At 43.4% G+C, this 22,946-nt stretch overlaps 2 long non-coding RNA genes across 2 annotated transcripts in view; one reads left to right on the top strand and one right to left on the bottom strand.

Annotated features, from left to right (window-relative positions):
* The first annotated feature begins 7,383 nt into the window (after positions 1-7,383).
* LOC106898402 lies at positions 7,384-20,888 on the top strand. Its single transcript, XR_001413922.1, has 3 exons — positions 7,384-7,506; positions 18,813-18,930; positions 20,652-20,888. It is a non-coding gene; the product is annotated as an uncharacterized LOC106898402 (long non-coding RNA).
* LOC106898401 overlaps positions 16,816-22,946 on the bottom strand; it is a 6,914-nt gene continuing 783 nt past the window's right edge. The window contains exons 2-3 of the long non-coding RNA XR_001413921.1: positions 19,814-20,033; positions 16,816-16,961 (exon numbers count right to left, since the gene is read on the bottom strand). This is a non-coding gene — a long non-coding RNA (uncharacterized LOC106898401). The remainder of the gene's footprint in view (positions 16,962-19,813; positions 20,034-22,946) is intronic.

The raw sequence follows: 22,946 nt of genomic DNA on the forward strand, positions 1-22,946 counted from the left end.
CTTTAATGCAGGAATTTGTTGGTTGTGTAGTCTTATTGAAACAAATTGGTTAATAATGTACATAAACTATTTATTCTCTATTGTAATCTCTTCAGAGGAGAAATAACTGCAAAAAATAGAAGTGCATCATACTTTTCAAAGCCTTATGGGATGCTGTTTATCGTGCTTCTTGTAATTATATTTTGAAAGATGTAACTTCTTCAGATGGAGAGAGTCTCCCTGATTCAAAGCAGTTATAAAAATAGGCTGATCTTTGTGGCTGTAACACGTCAGGTTGATGAGAGCGCGCTTGTTAAGAAAACAAATCTACTTTTAAGCATACAGATTAAAAAATATGCTAACTATGCATTCCCAAATGACCTCATTAGAAGTTCTGCCCTTTAGATACGAGGGGAGGGCTGTGGGTTAGGCTACAAATTAAAGGCTCTAGTTTGAAGGCAAATTTCTCTTTTTTCCCTGAACTTCCAAGGAGAATGCCTAGCTTTGTGTTTCCTTTTACGCGTCTGAATGGCTGCCTGTTCCTACATGTGTTATTCATTCTCTGGAGAAGATGTCAGAGTCGTATTATTTGACTAACTCAACAGGACTGTGGCCAGATCATCTCGATGCCGTCACACAAATGGTAGTATTTCGCTGGGCAGACAGACCTCTGGCATGTGACTTGCCCTGCTTGAAAGAGGTAGGGCAGGGAGAAGAAAGACCCAAGTTGAACACCCTCCACCCTGTTGGCCCTGCTGGCACTCCGCAGCGCTCCAGGGAGGTTTTCCCCTCTCTTTGCTGTTTGTCATGGGGGAAAAAAGGCACAATAGGCGTTTGTTGAACATGGTAAGGAGGGATTTTTGTTGTCTTGAAGAAATCTATTGGCTAACAGAAGTGTTTCCTGTCAAAGCTCTAGCATTGTAACATTACTGATATGTAGGGTCCAATAACCTTGTGTAGAGCTTCACCGCTTCAAAACCAGCAGGTGATGGGTTAAGTATTTACCAGCTGTTTACAATGAGCTAATCCTTTGTGAAACTTTCTCTTATGGTTTTGGGAAGTCAACAATGTCAGAAATGAAATAGAAATGTAGAATGATTGAGGCCTGAAGGAACCACTGGAAATTATCTATAAGTCCAGTTAGACCAGGCTGCTCAGGAGCTCGTCCGCTGGAGTTCTGGACATCTCCAAGGATGGAAACTGTGCTGTCTGCTCCAGTGTTTGATCACCCTCATGGTTAAAATAGTTTTCCTTTTATCTATTGTATGTGTTATTATCTGTGGTCTTCTAAGGCCTGCTACATGTTAATGCAGCAGTTTAACTGGATTTGTAACTAACAGTGAAGGTGAAATGTATTTGTGATTATCTTTGTATAACAAGCGAGGTTAAAAGAAACACTTTCTTTCAGAGTCACATAGAAATAGGTTTTCTTGTGTTTCTGATGTTACTCGTGAACCTTGAAGCCCTCCCTCGCCCTGGAATAAACAAAGCAAACATAAAACTGGATTGATCTTCTAAAGCCATGGGTTCCATCGCTGTGATTCGATGTAAGCGATTATCGTCTGGAGCTGTAAAAGAAAGCATGTGTGTTCCTCCTCCTGCTTTATCTTAAAATACAGCCTGAGATAAGGGTGTGACGGCTCAAGGGCAAGAGCAGTTAATGGAGCTTTATTGTCTGTTCCCCTCAGCACTGAGAAATGCAGGAGGAGCTTGACACTGCGCAGTTGCTGAAGACACACAGCTCTCCCTATTTATCCGGGCAAGAAAGTGACATTTTTTGATATGATCATCGTTTGGAATTCCAGCCATTTACGTAGAGATAGAAGATACAAAGGGCTCACTAATACTTTTGAGATTAACTTAAATTACGACACAATTGTGCAGGCAAATAACAGGAACTACAGAGGAAGGGGGACACACACAAAAAGTACTTGCAATCTTAGACTTCCCTCCAGCATTTTCCCAGATGAATTCTGTATCAGCCTGCTGGAACAGCTTCACCCTTGAAGCAGGATAAGATACATGAAAAAACTGAGCACAGGCTATTCAGAAGTTTGCCTGGAATATTTACTTCTAAAAATCTGGTGTTAATGTTACAAATTTCCTTTACTTGTTTACCTATAGTTACAACTACGATTTCAGGTGATGGATCCAAATTAAGAGATATGCTATGAATACATTACAATATTTAATTAATAATTTTGTAGTAGCTTTGAATGTGACTATTTCCTGTACGTCCACAAACCCGATTCTCTCTCAAGTACTCCATCTGCACGGGTGTGCTAATTCTCCAAACTTCCTTATTTATGGTTCTCCTAAATGTGGGAAAACAGACTTTCAGTTCCTGCCAGTTGCTAAAGTTGGAGCACTACAGCTTTACAGCTATTTTGTCCCCTTCCAAGATGCCCCCTATCTCTTTGTAGTGGCCTGTGGATGCCTTTCCCCGATGTTATTCTCACAACCCAGGAAATGTCCCTGCTTTCCTCTGCGAGCTTATGCTTTCCTGTTGCCCACAAAGATGATGTAGGGAAACTTCCAGCCCTGCTGTAGGTTATCTGCAGCTAACAGATGCTGGGTCTGTGGGCATGAATGGTAATTTTCTTGTTTGTTCTAGTGCAAGATTGTTCCCTTAACTTGAAATAGAGATACTTACTCTATATTAATTGAAATATTGAAAAATGTTGGGATTTGTGTTTTGTTTTGGTTTGGGTTTTTTTTTGAAAATCTTTTTAATCTAGTAAAATTTTTGAAAACTTCTATTTGCCCTTAACCCTTCCCTCTTTGTTCTAATACTCAACCACTAGTTGTCTTTTAGTCCTTCATATTATCGTTGGTTTTGGTTTTTTTTCTTGTGTGTGAACTATATTTTATCCAGCCTGTCAATTTAACAGAACTGGATCCTTTGCCCAAATCTAGAGTAGCAGGCTACTTGCTGACAAGTTGGAGGGCTTGCATGGGGAACTTCTAGGGAAAGAATAGATATACACAGTAGTAGGATATCTATAACTGCCACCTGTAATCTGCCAGGTTGAATACACAAGCCTAAAAGGGCTCTAAGGAGTCCACGAAGTCTGGGATGCTTGGGTGATTCGAGTTGTGCAGACTTGTGAAGTGACAATGAGACACATTGCATGCCCTTGTCTTGGTTTCTCTGCTCCTCACTTGCTTTTTGCCATGGAACTGGGGACAGGGAGCGAGAATGGCACTAGTTGAAAGGGACATGACATTGGCATTAGCTCAGGGTGGAGTTCATTGAGTCTGTAGAAAGGGTGCAGGGCTTGAAAGGTGGTGGATGATGCAAAGGAGGACTGAAATGACTATGAGACATGGAGGTGGCAGGGTCTGTCACCAAGAGCCTGGCTGTAAATGGTCCCTGCACATCTGTGGCTTAGCAGATAGCCACCATTCTCACTGCTAGAATGTGTCCACCTCTCAACCAACCACCCTGTGGAAGATTTTCTGCCTCCTCTGTGGCAGAGCCATGTGACTGCTCCACTTTATCTGCAGAAAAGCAGTTTGAGGCCATGTTAGGTGCATGGGTGTTAATCTCCATGGGTGGAAAGAAATAGGTGAAGCATTGACCTGAACAGAGTTGCTTTCCTTCAAGTGCTTTGTGGTCACTTTTCCTTGGGAATGGGAAGCTGGCTGTCAGTGACAGCAGCCCTGCAGACAAGGAGTCTCAAACACGGGCCAGCCTCTACCTTTTTCCTGCTCTTTTGCTATTGAAGTTGGAAGGAGTAGCTCAAGGTGTCATCATGCATCAACAGCACTGGGGACTCCAAAGGGTGGATGCACATCTCTTCTTGACGTGACTCTCTTGGTTTAATTCCTGCACTGGGAAGGATGGCAGGAATTGGAACTGAGGGAGATGCAGCTCACAGCTGTGCATCACCCTCACGTGAGCATCATCCCACGGGGGAAGGATGCATGAGCTGCGAGCTCTATCTCCTGCAGTATTTCACCACTCACCAGGCAAGGTTTACACAACTGCACAAAAGGGAATTGCCAGTCGTCTTCTCTTCCCTCCCTCCATCCCTTTCACACGTCTGGACTGTCATTGCCAGCTTGGGTGCTCACAGCCACTTCATGAGCAATTGCTGCCATCCTTACTGTTAAATAACTTTTTGTTGTCATTGTTTTTCCTGCTTTTAAATGTGTCTTTTAGAAAAGACTTCTCAGAATTCCTTAACACTTCTCAAAGCCTCTGCAGAACTAAAAAAGTAAGCTTTGGGAAGTGTTTTTTCCTCCCCAGTACAGTTAGCATTTCTTCCCACTTTAGTCTCCCTCGCCAGCTTACTGAGTTTTAGGAAATATCAAACTCCTTTTAGAGAACAGGACAACAGGTTTTATTTGACCTGTGAACTTAAATGAGGAAATGCAGGACAGCTCAGGAAGCTTCCCTGGGTGCTTCTTAAACTTTCTAATTATGGCTTAGCCCATACAAACCTCACAGCTAGAGTACAAATATTTTGAAGGTTAAGAACTGATAGTGGGAGATTAACTGCCTCTGCTTGGAACAAGCATGTTATTAAATAGGGTTCAGATCCTGCAGATTTAATAATGCAGTGAATGTCATAAAGATGATGCCCGCTTCAGTTCTGCAAGGAAGGCTCTCCAGGAGTTCTCTCGCTTCGCTGTTGAATGCTGTGAGGAGGAGGTGGGGATGGAGGTTTATAGAGAGGAGGAGGAGTGGAAGATTGCAGGGCCCAGCTGGCAGATGGGGCTCCACCAGCTGTCACCGCACCATGCTGATCCCAAGGTAAAGCTTGGAGGGAAGCTCTGGGCACCAACCAGAAGAATGCCTGTATGAGTCCAGTGGGAAGAAGGGACAGGGTGACACTGGCAGTTTCTTTGGCCAGAGCATGACTTTGTCCTCCCAAGGCAGTTGCAGTGCTGATGAACATGGAAGAGATGGTTGCTCTGTGAACGCCTCTTGGCATTGCTGCTCTGTCTCCTCTGGGTTTTTTAGCTTTGGTGCTGAGCTTCCCTGCTCTTCACGCTGTCTCTGTGTGCTACTGGTTTCTAAATCGCCAGTGGAGAAAAGATGTTTATGTTGGTTTAATCCATGCATGTGGAGGACGAAGCAAACCTCTTGCACTCGCTGTATGAAGGACTACAGTTTACAAAATCTTGTGGCTTAGTTCTTAATATTCTTCTCTCAAACCAGGTGCTGCCTTGTTTCCCCTTGCTCCTTAGCAGGCATTTTCACCACTTAAGACATTACCCCAATGCACTTTCTAGAGGAGTCCCAAATGCAAAGCTGGTCCAGCAGGTCAAAGGCTGGTTTCAGACAATCACTGATCTAACTGACACTAACATGAAAGAAAAAACCCAAAGTAAATTCACATTCCTGATCACATTTGCTCTTTTAGTATCTAAGTGTAGGTGTGGGAGAGATGCAGGGAACATTGCTATGAGTCAGTAGGAACATTTTTCATACAGAATAGGAGTGAAGAGGATGATACTTGTTAAGAGAAAATGGTGAGCTTTTTGTTGCTGTTGCTCTATACATTTCACATTATCATGGGTCTCTGCAAATTTTAGTCCCCAGTGTGCTTACTGATGTGATGTGCTTTGGGTGCTCTTTTCACTCTATACACTTAAATCTATTTATGTGGCTCTTTCCCTTCCCGCTGTGGTTTGAGGATGTCTTCTCCTGCAGCAGGCTGCCTTGCCAGCTGACCCCCACCACCCAGGACCTGAGTGGTTTAGGTCAAATGGAAATTTCCCTCTGCTGTTGTTGCACCTGCCAGTGCTGTTTAAATACTTTATTCTAGCAGCTTTACGACTAGAAACAGCATGCTCTGCTGGTGGTATTTTGGGATCCAGGAAATTAGAAATTACTGACTTCAGTGTGTTACCTGCAACCACCTCCTCTTGCTCCCACCCTTCAGCTCTTGGCTAAGGGGGGACATTTGCAACTGTACCGGAGTTTTTCCCTGAGAGTTGAATCACAAAGATTCTTTTTGTCTTCCAACGTCTCAATAAATTGGCTTCCTGATTTTTATTTTCAATATATTATTTATGCAAGTGTAAAAAACTAATTAAAATACTGCCACTGCTCATGTGCACTTTGTGTGTAAAGAAATGTAACATTAAATATTTAGTGTAGAGCGTTAAAAACCAATTTCATGTTCATGTAGCGCCATCTACCACCACTCCTTTGTAGCTGCACATGACAGTGGTGCATTTTAGTTTTAGGAAAATAACGTAACTCCAGGCAGCACTTAAATTACATACTTAGGGGAAGAAAAAAAAAATACCATAAAGGTTTTCTAGGTCTAATTTTGCAGGGTGTTTGGTAATACTGCATCCATCTGTGTACACAGCAAGTCAGTGAGTTTGGTGAAGAAGTGATGTAGACGGAGACTAGATGCGCTATGGAGGCTCAGCAAAGAAATGGGAGACTTATTTTGGCTTGGTCAGGGAGTGGGAACTCTCCACCTATCTTTACCAATCTAAGGTTAGAAGTGGATAGAGGTAGGAAACATACTGAACTGTGCTCCTGACTTGAGTATAATGCCATTGACCCCTGTATCCACAGAATAAAAAAAAGATGTGAGTGCAGCAAATAGTTTCCTGCTTTTTTTCCTTTTTTTCCTGCTTCCTACCTTTTTGACCTACATGTTCAGTCCCAGCCTCAGCTTTGTTCTTATTTTTCCAAATTGTTATTCCAGTTGACTGCCAGGACCTGAGCATGTCTGGTGTTTTCAGGGGAGGTGGCCTTGTTTACCAGCACAGCGTGAATCGTTCGCAGCTGGGGATGTGCCTCCTGCTTTTCAGGTGGCTCAGATTAATTCCCAATGACTTTCCAGAGGCATTTTCCAAGCAGCTACCTGGGAGGTTTGTACTCTTCCAGGTGTTCATCATTGCATGCTTAGTAAATGATTGCTATAGAGAAGTCATGGGTGAAATATTTAACTCTCTGGTGTTAATAATTTGGTGAATAGAACTACCAGTGCTGAGTATTTATATCCCACTATGCTACTGCTGGGACATTTTGAGCAAATCATCTGCAACATAAAAATATATTAATGGTTCTTTCCAAAGTCCTTAAATAAAGTTTGCCTACTTCATCATTATCAGCCAGAAGCCACGTGAAATCACAGTGGGATTGGCTTGAACTCAAAACTGAATCAAAATTGGTGATTTTATTTTTTTGTTTTCCACAAACTTAAGGAGTCAAAGAATTAGATGACTCTAAGAAAAATGAAACAGTGGGCTGAAACCCCCATTCACAATAAGAAAGGTAAAAGATGATTTGCAGAAGCTGCTCGAGGGTGACCCCCTACTGAGAGCACAACCTCAGTCACGTCTGTGTGCTTGCAGCTTGGTGAGATCCGAACATCACTGAAGGCATTTTCTGCTCTTCTCCTGCAGTGAAGTCCCAGGTATGTGAGAGCAGAGCAGCTCTGCTGCGGGGCAGGACGTGGGGCTCGACACAGAGCACGCCTTGAAGAACTGCCCCCCACATGTTTTCTCCCTCCAGAGACTTTCAGGCTGTAAGATTTGCCCGTGGCAAAGCTGGTAAGTCTGGCCTTAAGAACTTTATTTTGATTTTTTGAGTAATTGTGGAAGGCTGGGAGAGGAAAGGAGCATCGATATTCGCTTAATAGCTGTTTGCTTACCAAGAACTGTACATGTTTGTGTGTACATGCACACAGGCTGGAAAGCAGGGAAGTTTCAGAGTATTCCCTGCTGTTACCTGATGGTGGTTGTGTTGCTTAACTCATTTCCATGCAGCAAAAGGAATCCAGAACAGGATGGAGAAGCAGCAAGGCTTTTTAGTGCTATGGCAGCATCCCCACTGGGCAGATCTGGATGCACTGAATGCCCCTTGCATCATCTTTAGAGCTAATTCCCTCTGCTAGAGTGGTGGGGAAGTGCGAGAGGACACGTGAGCTGCCACGGAGCCAGCTCCAGAGGTGAGGAACCTGCCTCAGAGGGATCTCTCCATAACTGCATTGCTCTGCTGCACAAAGCCAAGGTGTTTCTTTCCTCCTGTTTATTCTCGCCCTTTCTCCCACCTCAGTGGAGAACCATCCCCTTGCTGCTAGGAGATGGGCAGCCTGGGGCAAAGCTGGTATCCGAGGTATCTGAATTGTTGGGAACAGCCCTCTCCAGCAGAGACAAAGCCTGTCCCAGGTGTGAGCAGGAGGGAGTCGTGTTGTGAGAAAGGGCAGCAAAGCTTTTAAAACACATCCATATGAGGCAGGTGCTAAATATGTCACGCATCTTCTGGCTGAGCAATGCTTTTAAACACATGCTGACTTTCAGCAGGTTAATGACACACTCCCCGATGCGCGTGGCAGAGTAGAAATGCACTTCTTTGCATAAATGTAGTTAAGCCTGTCCTTGATCGCTTCGCTCAGTGAGTCCTTTATACATCACTGGAAGGTTCACAGACAGCATGATGTCATCGGCAAACAAGAACCAGAAACAAAAACTGGCTCATAAACCTTAATAAGGACAGTTATTCTCCCTAGTGAATAAATAATGTGGGCTTTTCTACCACAGGCTCCCTTTTCTCCTATCCAGCTGGTTGCAACCTTAAATGCAAGAAGGAATATTTAGCTTTGCTGGTGAGGGATGGTCCTGAGGGATGGCCGGAGGCTCTTGCAGTGATTTGGGCACTAGCTGTGGTCCTGCCCATCAGCAGAGGCCAGCACAGACCTCTGTGCTGCCCAGCCACCGGTTTGCAGCCACTCAGAGGTTTCAGGCTCCCTTCCCAGAGCGGTAGAAGAGGCTGTGATTTTTTTCTCTCCAGAAAAGGGCTTTTGAATATTTGCAAACAGAATTATTATCCAGGCATCCATAATTTGAAAGAGTAAAATAAATCCCCACATCATCAAAAAAAGTGTGCTGTTCTGGCTTTAATGAAGATGTCTTTCCCCCCACACCCTCCAAAAAAAAAAAAAAAAGGTGAACGCTATACAATTTAAATTATGTATGGCCTTATTACAGAATAATCAGTGCTAAGTACATATGCATACATAAAGCACAATAAATTATGTATTTTCCCTTAATATTTCATGAGTGAGAGGCATGACATGTATTGATTTCCTTTAGACCCAAGTTCAAGAAAGCATTTAAACATATTTCTATTTTTAAATCCATGAATCATCATAATGGGACTGTTCAGATACCTCCAGTTAGATATATACTTAACAACCTTGCTGAATTTGAGCCATAAGGATAATCAGATTAATATTTTGAACCTGTGCCCACAGAAGCCAAGGGGAGCCATCTCATCAACTTTACTAGGCTTTTGGAGTAGGATCCATTTTTTAATATATGTATATAATATACATGTGTGCATATATATATATTTAATGAAGGAAAATTCAAGGTAGAGCTCCACTGAGAAATCAGAGTCTGTCTGATCTTGGAGTCACCTTATATCATTATGGATTTCAGTAGCAATCTGAGAAATGAAAGCAAGCAATCTCAAAATGCCACCAGCAGCTGATTAGTCATTCTTCTCTTGCCCAGGACACACCACAGGGAAGGCTGAACACTCCCCCTGCCCTCATGAGTGAGGCAGCATCCTTTGGGTAACAGGAACTCATTTTTACCTAACATAATTAAAAGGAATTTTTTCCATCCTGCAAGATGTGGGGAAAATAAGTTTTTATAGGACAAAATATTCAAAAGCACTTCCTGAATCATAGAATCATAGAATATGTTGGGTTGGAAGGGATATTTAAAGGTCATCTAGTCCAGCCCCCCTGCAGTAAGCAGGGATGTCTTTAACTAGATCAGATTGCTCAGAGCCTCATCAAACCTGGCCTTGAATGTCTCCAGGGATGGGGCCTCCACCTCCTCTCTGGGCAACCTGTTCCAGTGTCTCACCACCCTCATTGTAAAGAATTTCTTCCTAATGTCTAATCTAAACCTAACCTGCTCTAGTTTAAAACCATTGCCCCTCATCCTATCACTTCATGCCCTTGCAAAGAGTCCCTCCCCAGCTTTCTTGTAGGCCCCCTTCAGGTACTGGAAAGATGCTATAAGGTCTCCCTGGAGCCTTCTTTTCTCCAGGCTGAACAACCTCAACTCTCTCAGCTTGTCCTCATAGCAGAGGTGCTCCTGGCCCTCTGCTGGATCTGTTCCAACAGGTCCATGTCCTTCCTGTGCTGAGGACTCCAAAGCTGGACAAAGATCAAATCAGATCACAACACCTGTGACTCTGCATTGAGTCCTGCATTTCCTCCCCAGGACATATCCCCAGATTTCACTCTGGAGAACGTGGCTGCAGTAGTATCACTCATAGGAAAACATGAAAGAAAGCCCAGGCTGCTGCTCTGTGCCCAGCCCTCAGCACAGCCAAAGAGGCATCTCCAGCCAGGTGCTGCTTGCAGGGAGGACATGGCTCTTCCTTGCCTGCTCTGGCACAAACGGGCATTCCCTGGCACAGGGAAGGACCAAACAGGGAAGATACAGCCACAACCTAAAAGCCCAGTGAACTGATTTCCGGGATATAACCTTTTCCTTTCTTGCCCTTTTCCCCTCTCTCTCTCAAGGAGAGAGCAAAGCTGGTGGTTTTATTTTTTATTTTATTTATATATATATTATATTTTATATATATATAATATTTATTTTATATTTTATTTTTTACTATTTGCAGCCTACAGTATGGCTGTGTTTTTCTCTTTAGCTTTTCATGGGCAGCTAATAATAATGGTTAATGTTTCCCTCTGAAAGCATCCTATGTGGACTGACTCCTAGAAAAGCAAATTAAATAGCCTATGTTTTATTGCTTTATTGTTATTGTCATTATTTATTAATAGAAAGCTGTACCGGGCCTTTGTTTATTTTTAAAGCCCAGTGTTCATGGTTGAGTCTGTGTGTTGGCTCACACGTTAATACAGATGCAAATATTGAGCCATTCTGGGTAAAACATCACCTCTAATGGATCTTTAATATTGCTGTGCTTTGCTTCCACAAGGTTTTTTTGCACTGAACTGAGAAAATCAGTCCAGGCTTTATCTACAGTGCTAAAGTTCAGGAGTTCATTGTTTTTTCTGGCTGCTGTAAGAACCAGGTTATATTGGGGTGGTTTGTTGTGTGTTAGGAAAGAAGTAATTTTCCAATTGTGGCCATCAAATTCTGAACATCTGACGGGTCCCAAGCCCTCTGCCTCAAAAACTCTGCTTTTGTATTGCTCAGCTATATCTTCTGAGATCCAAAAATAATCGATCTACTGAGACTAAATGTTTTTTAGTTGGATTGATCATGTTAATGTGATTTACATGATGATATGGAAAAGTTTAATGTATTTCCTCTTCTGTATTCTTTTTATTTCCTCAGAAAACACAGAAAGTGCAATTTATCACCTCCTTTGGAAAGGGAAGAAAGCTAAAGTTAAATACTTTTCACTCACCTGGAAGGGTTTAGAATGCACTGAGTTGCAAACATTTAGGAGGTCCCCATATCAACCCACAACTTCCTTTAATTCACTTCTATAGGTTAAAATCATTTGGTTTAGATTTTAAGGATTTATTTCTTATGTCAGTAGCTGTTAAACATCCTGCAGGCGAAAATCTCAGAAGCCATCTATTGGTGGGTACAGTCCTTTTTACATGGGGCAAAACACAAGGGCCTGTAAGCAAGCCAATATTTAATTGTATGATCTAATGGCATCAAAATTTAGTTATAGCTCCCTTTAATAAAATAAATTTGGAGTCTTATATGATAATTCTAAAGTTAGATCACACCATACCTTATGGTTCTCAGTCACTTTGTGAGATGAGTCAAGAGCCTTGCACGTTTATTATGCAGAAATAAAATATTTCTGCTCTGAGGTTACTAGTTGAAAGTTTTATTTTTGAGAAATAGCTAAAGTTCATACATTGTTTACATCACAATTTTTTTTTATGGTCTCCCTTCTAACAAAGGAATTGCCGTGGCTGTTTCAGACCAGCAGATAGGCAGTGTAATGGGAAGTCCTGAATGCCTAGGGAAAGAGGACAAGAAGCAGAGAGAGCTTATAGAGAGCCTGGTTGTGGCATCCCCTTGCAGCAGCCACCTGCTCAGAGATGTCCAGGGATGAGATACCTGACCCCAGGCCTGCAGTAGCTGCCAAAGGACCAGTTCCCCATGAATTTGTCTATACCTTCTTTGAACCCATGTAGGTTTTTCACCTTCATGGAGTCCTCTGTCAGCGAGTTCTGCAAATCAGCTGCATCTGTCCCCATAAAGATGTCTCCTGCTAGGCAGAGAATAGCCTGAGGGTAATGTCCCTGGTAGAGCCTCTGTAAATCCTGACCAAAAGCAGGGACAGCTGCTCAGTCATTGATGATAGCGTCAGTTCCTAAATTTGGGCTTAAGACTTGAGCTTCAGGTGCCTGTAACGGGAAGCTTTTATGATTTCCACAGCAAGAATTAACTATGAATTTCACGGCTGAGAAGGTATGAGGAACAAAAATTAATTCTAGTGAGTGCTAAAATACACGATCTTAGGGCATCAGGTTGGAAACCTCTCTGGTTTTGCATCTGCTACCAAGTTCCTGTGCTACCTTGACGTGACCACCCATCTCCATCTGAAAAGGAAATTAAAATGTTATTATTGACCTAAAATTGACAGAGCTCCCAGCAGGTGGGCACAGGCTGCCTGGCACACTCTGATGTCTTTGTCCTTGCAGCAGGTCTGGAGGACAAGGCGGTGGGTTGGTGACCGTGGCTTCTAGCCTGGCATCTTAACTACTGAGCTGCTGTGTCTCTCTGGCCAGCCCTTTCCTAGAGCACGAGTGTGGTGTGAGGCTTAATTCATAAATGCCTGTAAATGTTTTACAAAAAGCAGAGTGAAGGTGATAGAAGAGAAATGCATTAGCCTGTTGGGTGGCAGCAGCTGGAATATCTCAGTGCTGCACTTATATTTGATGGTGCATGTACTTTGCTTCAGGAATGCTGCCAAATGGCATTTTATTCCTACCTCAGAGCTCCACGCAGATGAAAAAAAGTTATTTTTCCTGATCTTTTGGCCAAAAAGTGCCTGCAGGTCTTTATACAGCTTGACCAGGCTGTGACCGAGGCCTGCCTTGGAGCAAAAAGCACCGTTGGGGCTGATGTTAGTGCTCAGTCAGGGCTTTACCAAGTGGTTCTGACAAGAGTGAAGGCAGAAGTGGTGCTTCACCAGTCAACTACTCCAGGACTACATGATAGAATTTCAGTCTGACCCCCAGAAAGGGGCAGCCTTCTCTTAAATGTTTGTTTATGTTAACAGAGGGGTTTTTTTTAAACTCTTCCTCATGATTCCTCTTTAGCCTCCATGTCAGGTGTGGCAGTTGTAGGACCAGCTGTGGTTGGATCTGGATTTTCTCCCATTTTGAGTGTTAGAAAAACTTTCCTGTCTGTATTTCTTTAACCTTGCTGATACTCTTCTGCTTTTTTTTTTTTTTTCCCCAGGGTGCAGTGCACGTGGTTTATGTGCTTGATAAATTGACTGCATTTTGTACTTTTCCCTGCCCTGCTTTCTTACACAAAATAACCCTCTGACATGTGCCCACAGTTGAACGCTTATTGTGGCCACTTTTACTTACACTTTAGTGACACTTTCTGCCAGAAACACTGTAGAGATCTTTGGGTTTGTGGTTGTTCACAAGAGAGTATAGCTCAGCTCTGGAGACACATTTCTTGACATCTATTAAAATGGGAGTGTTGGAGGATTTATAAATGGTTTGGCAGTTGTAGGACCAGCTGTGGTTGGATCTGGATTTTCTCCCATTTTGAGTGTTAGAAAAACTTTCCTGTCTGTATTTCTTTAACCTTGCTGATACTCTTCTGCTTTTTTTTTTTTTTTTTCCCCAGCAAGTGGAAGGCCATGAGTTCCCAGCCCTGCAGATCATTTTTATATGTTTGTTTCTCAGTAACATTGAGTGTAGGCCCGCTGTCCTAACCTCACCTGCTGATTCTGATTTCTTCTGGGCTTGATCTGAAGGCAGTTGAGGTTTTCCCAAGATGGTAAGCACACCCAGCTTCAAAGTATTACCTTCCTCCTGAATTGCTTCCACATACACTGCCTGCCACAGGACAATCCTGCCACATCCTCATCCGTGCACAGGAAAGTTTATTTTTCCCCCCTGTGTCACCAGCCCTCCCTTCTGCAGCACCCATAGTGTTTGCAGGCAGCTTTGCCCGTTCATTGCCTTGTTTCTCCATCTCTTTTCAGTCTGAATTTCTTTAGCCCAGTATGTGCTAAGAGATGTGGTCAACAGTGAGGATAAGCTGGTGCCAGCGGTCCAGAGCTGGTTGAGAGGACGGGTTTCCTGCAGGATAACTTGCTCTTGCCACAGCATTTGGGCTGAGGTTACTGTTGCTTAGCTACAAGAGTTTATTATAAGAGCCCGAGGCATAGCAGAGCGGGCACTGAAGCATTTCAAATACAACAAGACCCAAAGGATGCTCATCAATGTATATGCAGGAACATTACAGGTCCCAAATGCAGAGGCTTTAGCAACCATGATTGTTAGCTTTTAGCTTACACGGCTCTGGTTGTCACTAGCCTGGCTTCTGCTGGAGTTGGGTTGTTTGCAAACTGTGGTCAGAGACGCTGATTTTAAGGAATGTGTGTGTTTGGGGGGGGAAATATTGAATAAAGGCTCTCTTGAAAGAGGGAAATGAGGTCATAGAGGAGTTCCTTGGGGGTTTCTGCGAGGAAAAACTCTGCTTGCCAGAGTTAAGCCCTGGTTTCTGGAGTCAGGTTACACGATGCATTATCAATGTGGATTGTAGAACCAGCCATAGGCATCGTGTAAGTATTGATCTGTGTCGGCAACAGCGATGCCTTTCAGCTTTTCCCTGCCAGTTTGCATAGATGACTTGTTTTATATCTCTTACAAACGATGGCTGCATTTCTGCAGTGTCATGAAAACGAATGCCATCGATTGCCCAGTCCACTTCTTTTGTTCCCTGGGCAGCTACAGGTGAAAGACAACAGTGCTGTGCTTCCAGCAACATTAATTAATAGTCTGGAGATGAGTACTCAGCTCAACAGCTGAATTTAATAGCAGTTCATCTGAATGCAGCAGAAGGCTCCTATGAACCTCCAGCAGAACCTGGTAGGACTCATGCTTCATCTCTGTGGTGACTGTGGCCAGGGTTTCTGTGGAAAGGTAGCCTGGGGAAAGCTTTTCTTGAGCTTCAGCTGCCTTTAGTGAGTCAGCAACAAGAAATAAAGAAGAGAGCCAGCGGCTTGATAGTGCTGGACCACCCCCAGGGTGAGACCACAAGGAGAGGCTGGAATGACTTCCTGCTGAAGGAGCTTCTTTGGAGCAATTGGCTGCATTGGTTCGGAGCTGGAAAGCAACAAAGTCTCAGCCTGCATCTCCAGCATGATGCCAGGCCAAGGGATCTACAAGAAGGGCAAGGATTGCAGTTTTGGCTTTCTGTTTATCTTCTGCATCTCCAAAGATTTCTCTTGGTGCCTATGTTACAGATGTGAAGCCAGGAAGACACCACAGTTGGTCACAGAATGGGTCAACTCTGTTTTCTGTGGTTTATAGCAGAGAAAACATGAATGAAACCTAACTGGTTAAGAAGAGAGGAGTTTGATATAAAATATTGTGCACTGGATTCCTGGTTCATCTGTAGTGACACAGCCCTACTGAGAAAAGGTACACAGAGGGTGACCTCACATTGCTGTTATTTCTTGTTAACAGCTATTTAACTTAAGCTTCTATGTAAGCAGTGAGGAACAACCCTCCTCTGTGAAAGTTTTAGTGCTTTTTCACCACCCCCCCCAACTCAAAAGCAACAAAAGCTCTTCGTGAAACACATGGTGATGTGACAAATCTTTTAGATCTCCCTCTAGAACAATGGGGCAACCCCCAAAAATTTGTAATCAAGTGGGACAGCTTTGTGTTGTTCCCTAGTAAAATACTGCATTAAAGTACATGAATTCAGCTCATGGGGATTTGTGCCATATATATAAAAATATATGTAATTTATGGGGTTGTTCTAACACCAACAAAAAAGCCAAAATTTGAAAATAGCCTGGATCACTGCCCAGGTTTTTACTTGATTTCCTGTGTATTCACTTGCCTGTCACTTCTAAACCTGTTTTGCCTCTCACTTAGCAATGGAGTTGTGCCCGTGTAAAGGTTTTACATGTATACAAGCTAAATATTAGTTTTATAATGCATATTCATTGCTTGGTTCCAGGGTATCACTCAAAGCAAGTTACTCTTTTGTGTTATGTTGCCTATTGATCACTCCTTTTTGCCTTTTATCCATGTTGTTCTTGCTCTTTTTCCTGGCTCTTGCAGAAAATGATGCCAGGCCATTAGGAAACTGAATTATTAAACCTTCATATTGATTTTTCTTGACCATATAGCTGACGTTATCATGTAAGGACTCTTGCCTTGAGCTATGCAGAGGGGGTTTTGATAAGCACTTGGCAGCTCTCCTCGCTCCTTTGCTTCATTACTCTCCCTCACTTTACTACCCCATCATTTCCAAGAGGAGGAGATTCTGAAAACCATTATGTGCAGTCATTTCGTTTCACTGTCAGGCTCCCTTTGCTAGCAGCCGCACAAATGACGGGATTTTTCTTTCTTTTCACTCCAGAGGTACACAAACAGATCAGCCCATTTGCTAACAGCCTCAGCACTGACACCATGGTAACCATGGCAACGCACCAGCCTGCGCAAGCATCCGCAGACGCTTCAAAAATCAGAAATACTGAGTGATGACAAGGAGTCACTTCAGACAATGGATGTTTATAGGTGTCGCAACCACCTGAAACACTTCTGTCTCTGCCCATCAGCTCTTTGATTATAACGTGCTCTACATTTCTCTTGCAGGTCCTTCATCAGAATACAAGATTCAAGCCAGAATTAATCCTTGTTTTACTTTTTTTTCTTTTTTTCCCCATTCAAATCACTGGCTGAGGTTTCTTACGGGAATGAGCATCCCAAGCTTCTCTGTTGACTTTCCTCTTTGAACTGGGTTTGCGTATCTTCAAATGATAAAATCCAAAGTCGTACCTGAAAAAGAAGTAGCCTACGTCAGCTCAGCTAACAGATGTAGTTGTGTGGCTGGGAGGCTGGTGGTGATTTGCCCTATCACTACAGGAACTACTGCTTTCCTGAAGTGACAATAGATCTAATAAGATCCAATCAGCCATTTTTGGGGAATATTTTTGCAGAACTTCATCCACCTGCTGGCATGGCAGAGACTATGCTACTGTGTTTACAGCTGCTAGTCCTCACCCATCCCACAGGTTCTCCAGCTCTGTTTTCGGGAGATAACATTCAGGCGCTCAGGCTGCATTTTTAAACCCGGTGGCAGCAAATGTATCAGTTCATTAAACCAGGTGCTTACATGCTAAAACATCTGTAATTCAGATTGGGTAACTGCCCGTGGACTGCTGATTTGTGCAGCTAGACAACTGTGGGCAAATATATGGGCATGAGCCAGCATGAATTTACAGATGGCATGTATGTGCCACCCCTCAGGACCCCAGCCCTCATCTTTCATGTACAAAGCAGGCTGTTAAGAGTCATGCGCTGCTGATGACCCTGGATGAGAAGCAGTTTAATAGCATAGTGTAACCAGGCAGTTTCAGGCATTCAGGACCACCTTCTTCTGGCTGGGGAATTATTTCCGTCACACTAGGACGTGATGGGTTTGCTCATCAATCAGGCTGAGGCCATTCTCAAACCCAGATTGGACCCCACTGCATTTGTTGTTTGCACAAAAACTGAGTATACGAGGCTGAGTTTGAAGCCTGGTCATGGGAAAGAGCCTAATTACATTGATGCTTAACCACAGTTTTGATGAGAAAATAGCCCCTCGTTCTGTCTGCAGTGTCTACCCTCTCTTAAGAAGGAACATCAGTGACTTATTCATAGGCAAAAAGAAATAGAAAAGCCCAAACACAAGATGAACTACATTGCCCCATATTGTGGTGTTAACTTGATTAGGCTAATCTATTTTCAGCTGATAATTTAAGCTTTAGGCTTGGAAAATGCAGTAACATTTACATGTTTGAACCTAGCAAGAGGAGCATATTAAAAAGCCTAATCAAAATTCCACATTAATAAAACAAGCTATCAGCACATCAGAGAACTGAAGAGCTTCCATGTGCAAGCATGCAATAGAATAATAGATTCCTTCTAAGTTCTTTAGTCCTCCATAGCTACTGTTGGAAAAAATTCAGAGTTTCCCCCAGAAGAGGAAATTAAATATCAAAAATAGTACCTCATGTTCTGACCAGTTTGGCTATTTAGTAACTTGTACATCATATTTATTTTGAAATGCAACTTTTTCATACAATTTTGCTACAGACGCAATGTAAAGAGATTTCACTACTTAAACCTTCATGTGTGTTCTGTTCATCTTCTGTTTGATCTTGTGGGTAGGCAGTGGATGGGGATTTTTTCTATTTCACTAGGAGACCTAGTGAGACTGGATGGTGCAGAAGTTTTATCGCCACAGCTTTCAGGACAGATAAAGAAGGCAGTGCCTGTGCTAGTGAGAAGCTAGGGATGGCAAAACAAACAACCCAAGCTCAAACTTGCATTTATTGCTTCCTGTCAATCACAATTCCCTGTTATAACTAGAAAATCTTAAAAGCAACAAATCTTATTTTCCTAGAGAGTTTTGTGTTTGTTTTTTTTTTCTTTTTGTGGAGATGAAATCTTAATAGCTGAACTGTTCCTCTGTACCCCGGAAAATGGGGTAAAACAGTGAAAATTGGTTTAGGTTAAGAACTTTCTACAGCTGAATCCTGCAGGGATCAGTACTCCCCTCGCTTCCTTTTGAATACGTTTGCAAAACCTCCTGTGAGATGTCTCTAACATGACAAGTCTGACATCCAGCTTTTTCCTCTTCAGCAAAGGAACCAGCCCCATAACCAAGATGTCACAACGCCTCAAGATCTGAGGGGAAAAAGCAGCTGGGTTAGGTAAATGACAGGGGAAGAAGGAAGCTCTGTGCGTAGCCCCATACCCTGTAAGTGACATCTTCTGTCCTTTTTTTACGTTGGCATGTTATCTGGGGACCCTTCATTTTCAGTCGCAGCAGTGAGAAATGGAGAAGTCCACTGGAGTGCATTCTCTACGGCAATTCTTGTCTCTTGGCATTCCCAAGAGCAGGTGGCACCAGCATTTTGTACCCTCTCTTTGCTTTCAAATTATGCTACTTCTCATGCAGAGACTGACTTTTGACATCAAAAGCATTAAGTAAATTAGAGTGTAGCTCCCTGAAGCTAATTCTTCCATCATAATTCATGTGGGTATCTACGGTCCCTTGGACAAAAAGAGCAAAGATAACTACAAAGGCAGCATTGCTCTGGTACAAGTCCTTCCACTGTAGCTAGATCTCACCTTTGCTTAAAGCTTTCCTGTAGCAACCCGAGACATACATTTGCAAACAGGTAATATCTCTAAATAATCTTTAAAAGCTAAATGTAATCAAATGGGAAAGAGGCTTTTACATGGGAATGTTACTGTATGAGCTGATGCGATACAGTTGAGTTTCTTGTCCAAAACAGAAAGAAACTGAACATAGTTCGTTATGCAAAGCCAGGGTTAATTACATACTATTTTCAGTGGAAGCTTTAACTTTGCTCAGCGGTTGACCGTCATTTGAAGGAGCTTTTCAGCTCGCCTTTCTTCCTCGTGGCCTTTGTTGGGCACTAGAGGGACCCTAGAGTTTCTCAACAGATAGAAACATCTCGGCAATGCTGAGGCAGGAGCACTGCCTTTCCCAGTCACCCTAGCCTAGGTGTTTCCAAGGGGAAAGGTGGCAAAAAACTGCTCAACCGGTTGTTGAACGTGCCCAGAGACTGGGTATACGCCCCTGGGGAAAGTGTGTGAAGGGGTCATTGTCATACCTTCCACTATGTCGTCATCCTCGTCATCCTCGTTGGTCCTCGCAGCTCTTGCCATCATGAATAGATAAGAGTTGGCTTTGCCTTGACTGCTCCGTTCGCTCAGCTAATGCTGTGACATTGGCACCGAGGCTTGAGTCACACTGGGTTTTTGAGAAATTAAATGTTTCCTTCTCCAGCCTGAAGTGAAGCCAAACATCGAAGTTGCCAGCACCTCGATAAACTGTTAGAAGAGCGACAGTGGTTTGTTATTGTAGCTATGCAGTACAAGAAAAATACGTATTGACACAAGTCTCTTTTCAAACAGCATTTCCCAGCCACGGTTTCAAATGAATCTGTTCTAAAAAGGGCTACAGACAATGCAATTCCCTTTTCTTTTAGCAGGCAGGTAAAAATCCTCTGTATTTGATTTCCCAGACCTCCATATATAGATCCATAATTCAGCGTGTCAAAGTTTCACTATAAACCTTATCATTTGTGAGGTTATGTAAAAATCTATTTTTCCTTTGTAAAAAAATATCTTTCCCCACTATCTCTTAGTGAGATGATGCTTTTTGATCTCTGCATGAATGTTTCTAATGAAAATATGTGCATGCATTTTAATATCTCTAACATAAATTATAAGAATTTTTCCTGTCTTAAAACGTCTAGTGTCAACACTGTTGCTGAATATTTAATGTAAAGTATAATGTAATTTGCCTAGATAATTGTCTCGGAGAAAATGGTGAATGCCATGTTGTTTTTCTCCGTGTTTATTTTTCATCGTCTTTGATGGTTGTTTAAAGGAGAGCTGCAACTGAACGACTAACTTCCAGGATTCACCTTCCCTCTCTCTCTGCAGGCTGCTGCTGAAGAGAGTCGGGCTGCTACCATCCTGCATGTGAGCCAGAGGCATCGATTCCTCTGTGGCACACGGAATATTCTGAGCGTTTCTCCGCTTATAGTTGTATCGCCCGTCTGATCTCTAGGAATGTTTATGGACAGTGGGCAGTCTATTTATTGTACGTGATGTCTTTCCATTAAGACATCTCTTCCACGACACCCACTGCGGTATTTGTTTCCAACAAAACTATAAGCTGTCTTTTCTTTCTCTCTCTCTCTTTTTTTTTTTTTTTAAATATTGTAAGCTTTAAATAAATCTAATTTCCATTTGGATGAAGTGTAACTGTTTCTCCTTGATCAAGCCAACTGCTTATTCCCTCTCAGGGCTCCTTCTGATTAGGCTTTATGTAAGCCTGCATTCCCGTTATCTAGGTGGTGAAAGGAAGGGCAAAGTCCCTGTGCTTGGTGGGGGAGAGCTCCGGCAAGGTCCGCACGTGGCCGCATGGGTCTCCAAAGGGAGGCATGGAAGAAGACAGCAGAGGAAAGGCACTGCTGATCCTTGGGGTGCTGGGGACACTGGTGCATATTCCTCTGCACTGAATGGACGTCTTTGCTCCTGGCAGTCTAGAAGAAAGACTGCCTGCAGCAAATCAGTTTCCTCTGGAATCTTCTCCTCCAGGTGGATGTACATCACTGATGGTGGGCAACCAGAGGGGAACATGACAGCTTTCCCCTCTTGGCAAGATCCTGCTCCCTTTTCATGCCACTAATTTACAGCTGAAATGCTTGAAGAGGGAAGTGGCAACGGTGGGAAGTTCTCCCAAACCACTTGAGGAGGGATTGGGAAAGGAACTGGAAGTGAAGATGTTTGTAGCCTTGACTCACAGATTCACAACTTTAAAGGAAAAGGAAATTTCTGTATGTATTTGTAAATCAAGATGCTTAACGACATCATTTTGCCTCCCCAAGTCACTTTGTTGACATAACATGGGATTGGAATATAATCCAATGTAGTAGTTGTTGAGGGATGGTCATCTCTCTATTGAAGCTGAAGAAACAGAAGCAACGGTGGAGCCTAGGCTTTACCTGCCTTCTGACCACCCAGTCTAAGACTCATGTGGCCCAAACTACAGATACAAAGCATTGTAGACCACCTGCTAACGTCCAGAGAGAAAAAATAGTACTCCTGAAAATCATGCTTGAAATCAAACTGGGTACCTAATATTAGTGAGGCTTTGGAAAAAAAAAAAAATAGACTCGCTCAGAGTGGTGCAGCAAAATTAAAAAAACCTGAAATTAGCATTTAAAATTTTCGCAGTGCAGTCTGGGTTACAGTTAGTGTATATTCTGGGGGCCCAAATATAAAGAAGAATAACAATATTTATCTTTACTGGATCAAAACATCGTATCTGTTCCAAAAGCATTTATTAGGCTAATACACACATGATACCCAGAATTGCTGGTAAAGATTCTGTCAGACTGGCTCCGGGCACGTTCATTTTTAACAAACCCATTAGACTGATCTGTTTAGGAAATGGAAAAGGGAAGAATCGCTTTTTAGTCTTTCATCTCCCGCAAAGAGAGCTGAGACAAAGTGACATTGACAAGAAAGGGTGAGACGAGCCCATGCTGTAGCTCCAGCCCGTCAGCGGCATCGCATGAGGGATGACTTTGCCCTTGCCTGCTTCACTTCCACCAAAGGAATACAGGAACCGTAATTGACATCCTGAGGAGGAAAGTTTGGCTTGAGAAGCTGGAAACTGACAAGCAATAGGGTATCTTTTATTGTTGGATTCCAGCACATGGCAGGAGATCTGGGCCCTACACGAGCACAATTTCTAAGCCTTTTCAGAGGTGCTGTAACATTTTTTTAACCTATCTCACCATTATTGGTTCTCTCTTTTTTTTTTTTTTTTTTTTTTTTTTTCAACATCTAAAAGGGAAAAAGGAGACATTAGATCGGGCTGAGACTTGCATGGTTGGAAGAACCAAAGGCAACCAAGGTGAGGGAGGCTGGGGATGTGTTGCTACGACGGTGGTGACGATAGACAGACCGCGGGCAGGACAGGGCAGGGCAGGGCGATACCGGTCGGGCGGAGGGCTGGGTACCGGGGCCGGCTGTCACCGAGCACCTCACCGCCGGTGCCCGAACCCGCCGGGGTTGAACCCACCGCCGCGCCCTGTCAGACGGGGGTCCCGGGAACGGGGGTGGGGGCGCCCCGCACAGCTCCCGGGGCAGGCCGCGGGGCTCCTCCGCAATGCAGGGGCCGCTGCGGGCAGGGCGCGGGGCGGGGCGGCGGCGAGGGGCCGGCCG

The sequence above is a fragment of the Calidris pugnax genome, unplaced genomic scaffold, assembly GCF_001431845.1.
Source record: "Calidris pugnax isolate Ruff unplaced genomic scaffold, ASM143184v1 scaffold448, whole genome shotgun sequence".
NCBI classification, from domain to species: Eukaryota; Metazoa; Chordata; class Aves; order Charadriiformes; family Scolopacidae; genus Calidris; species Calidris pugnax.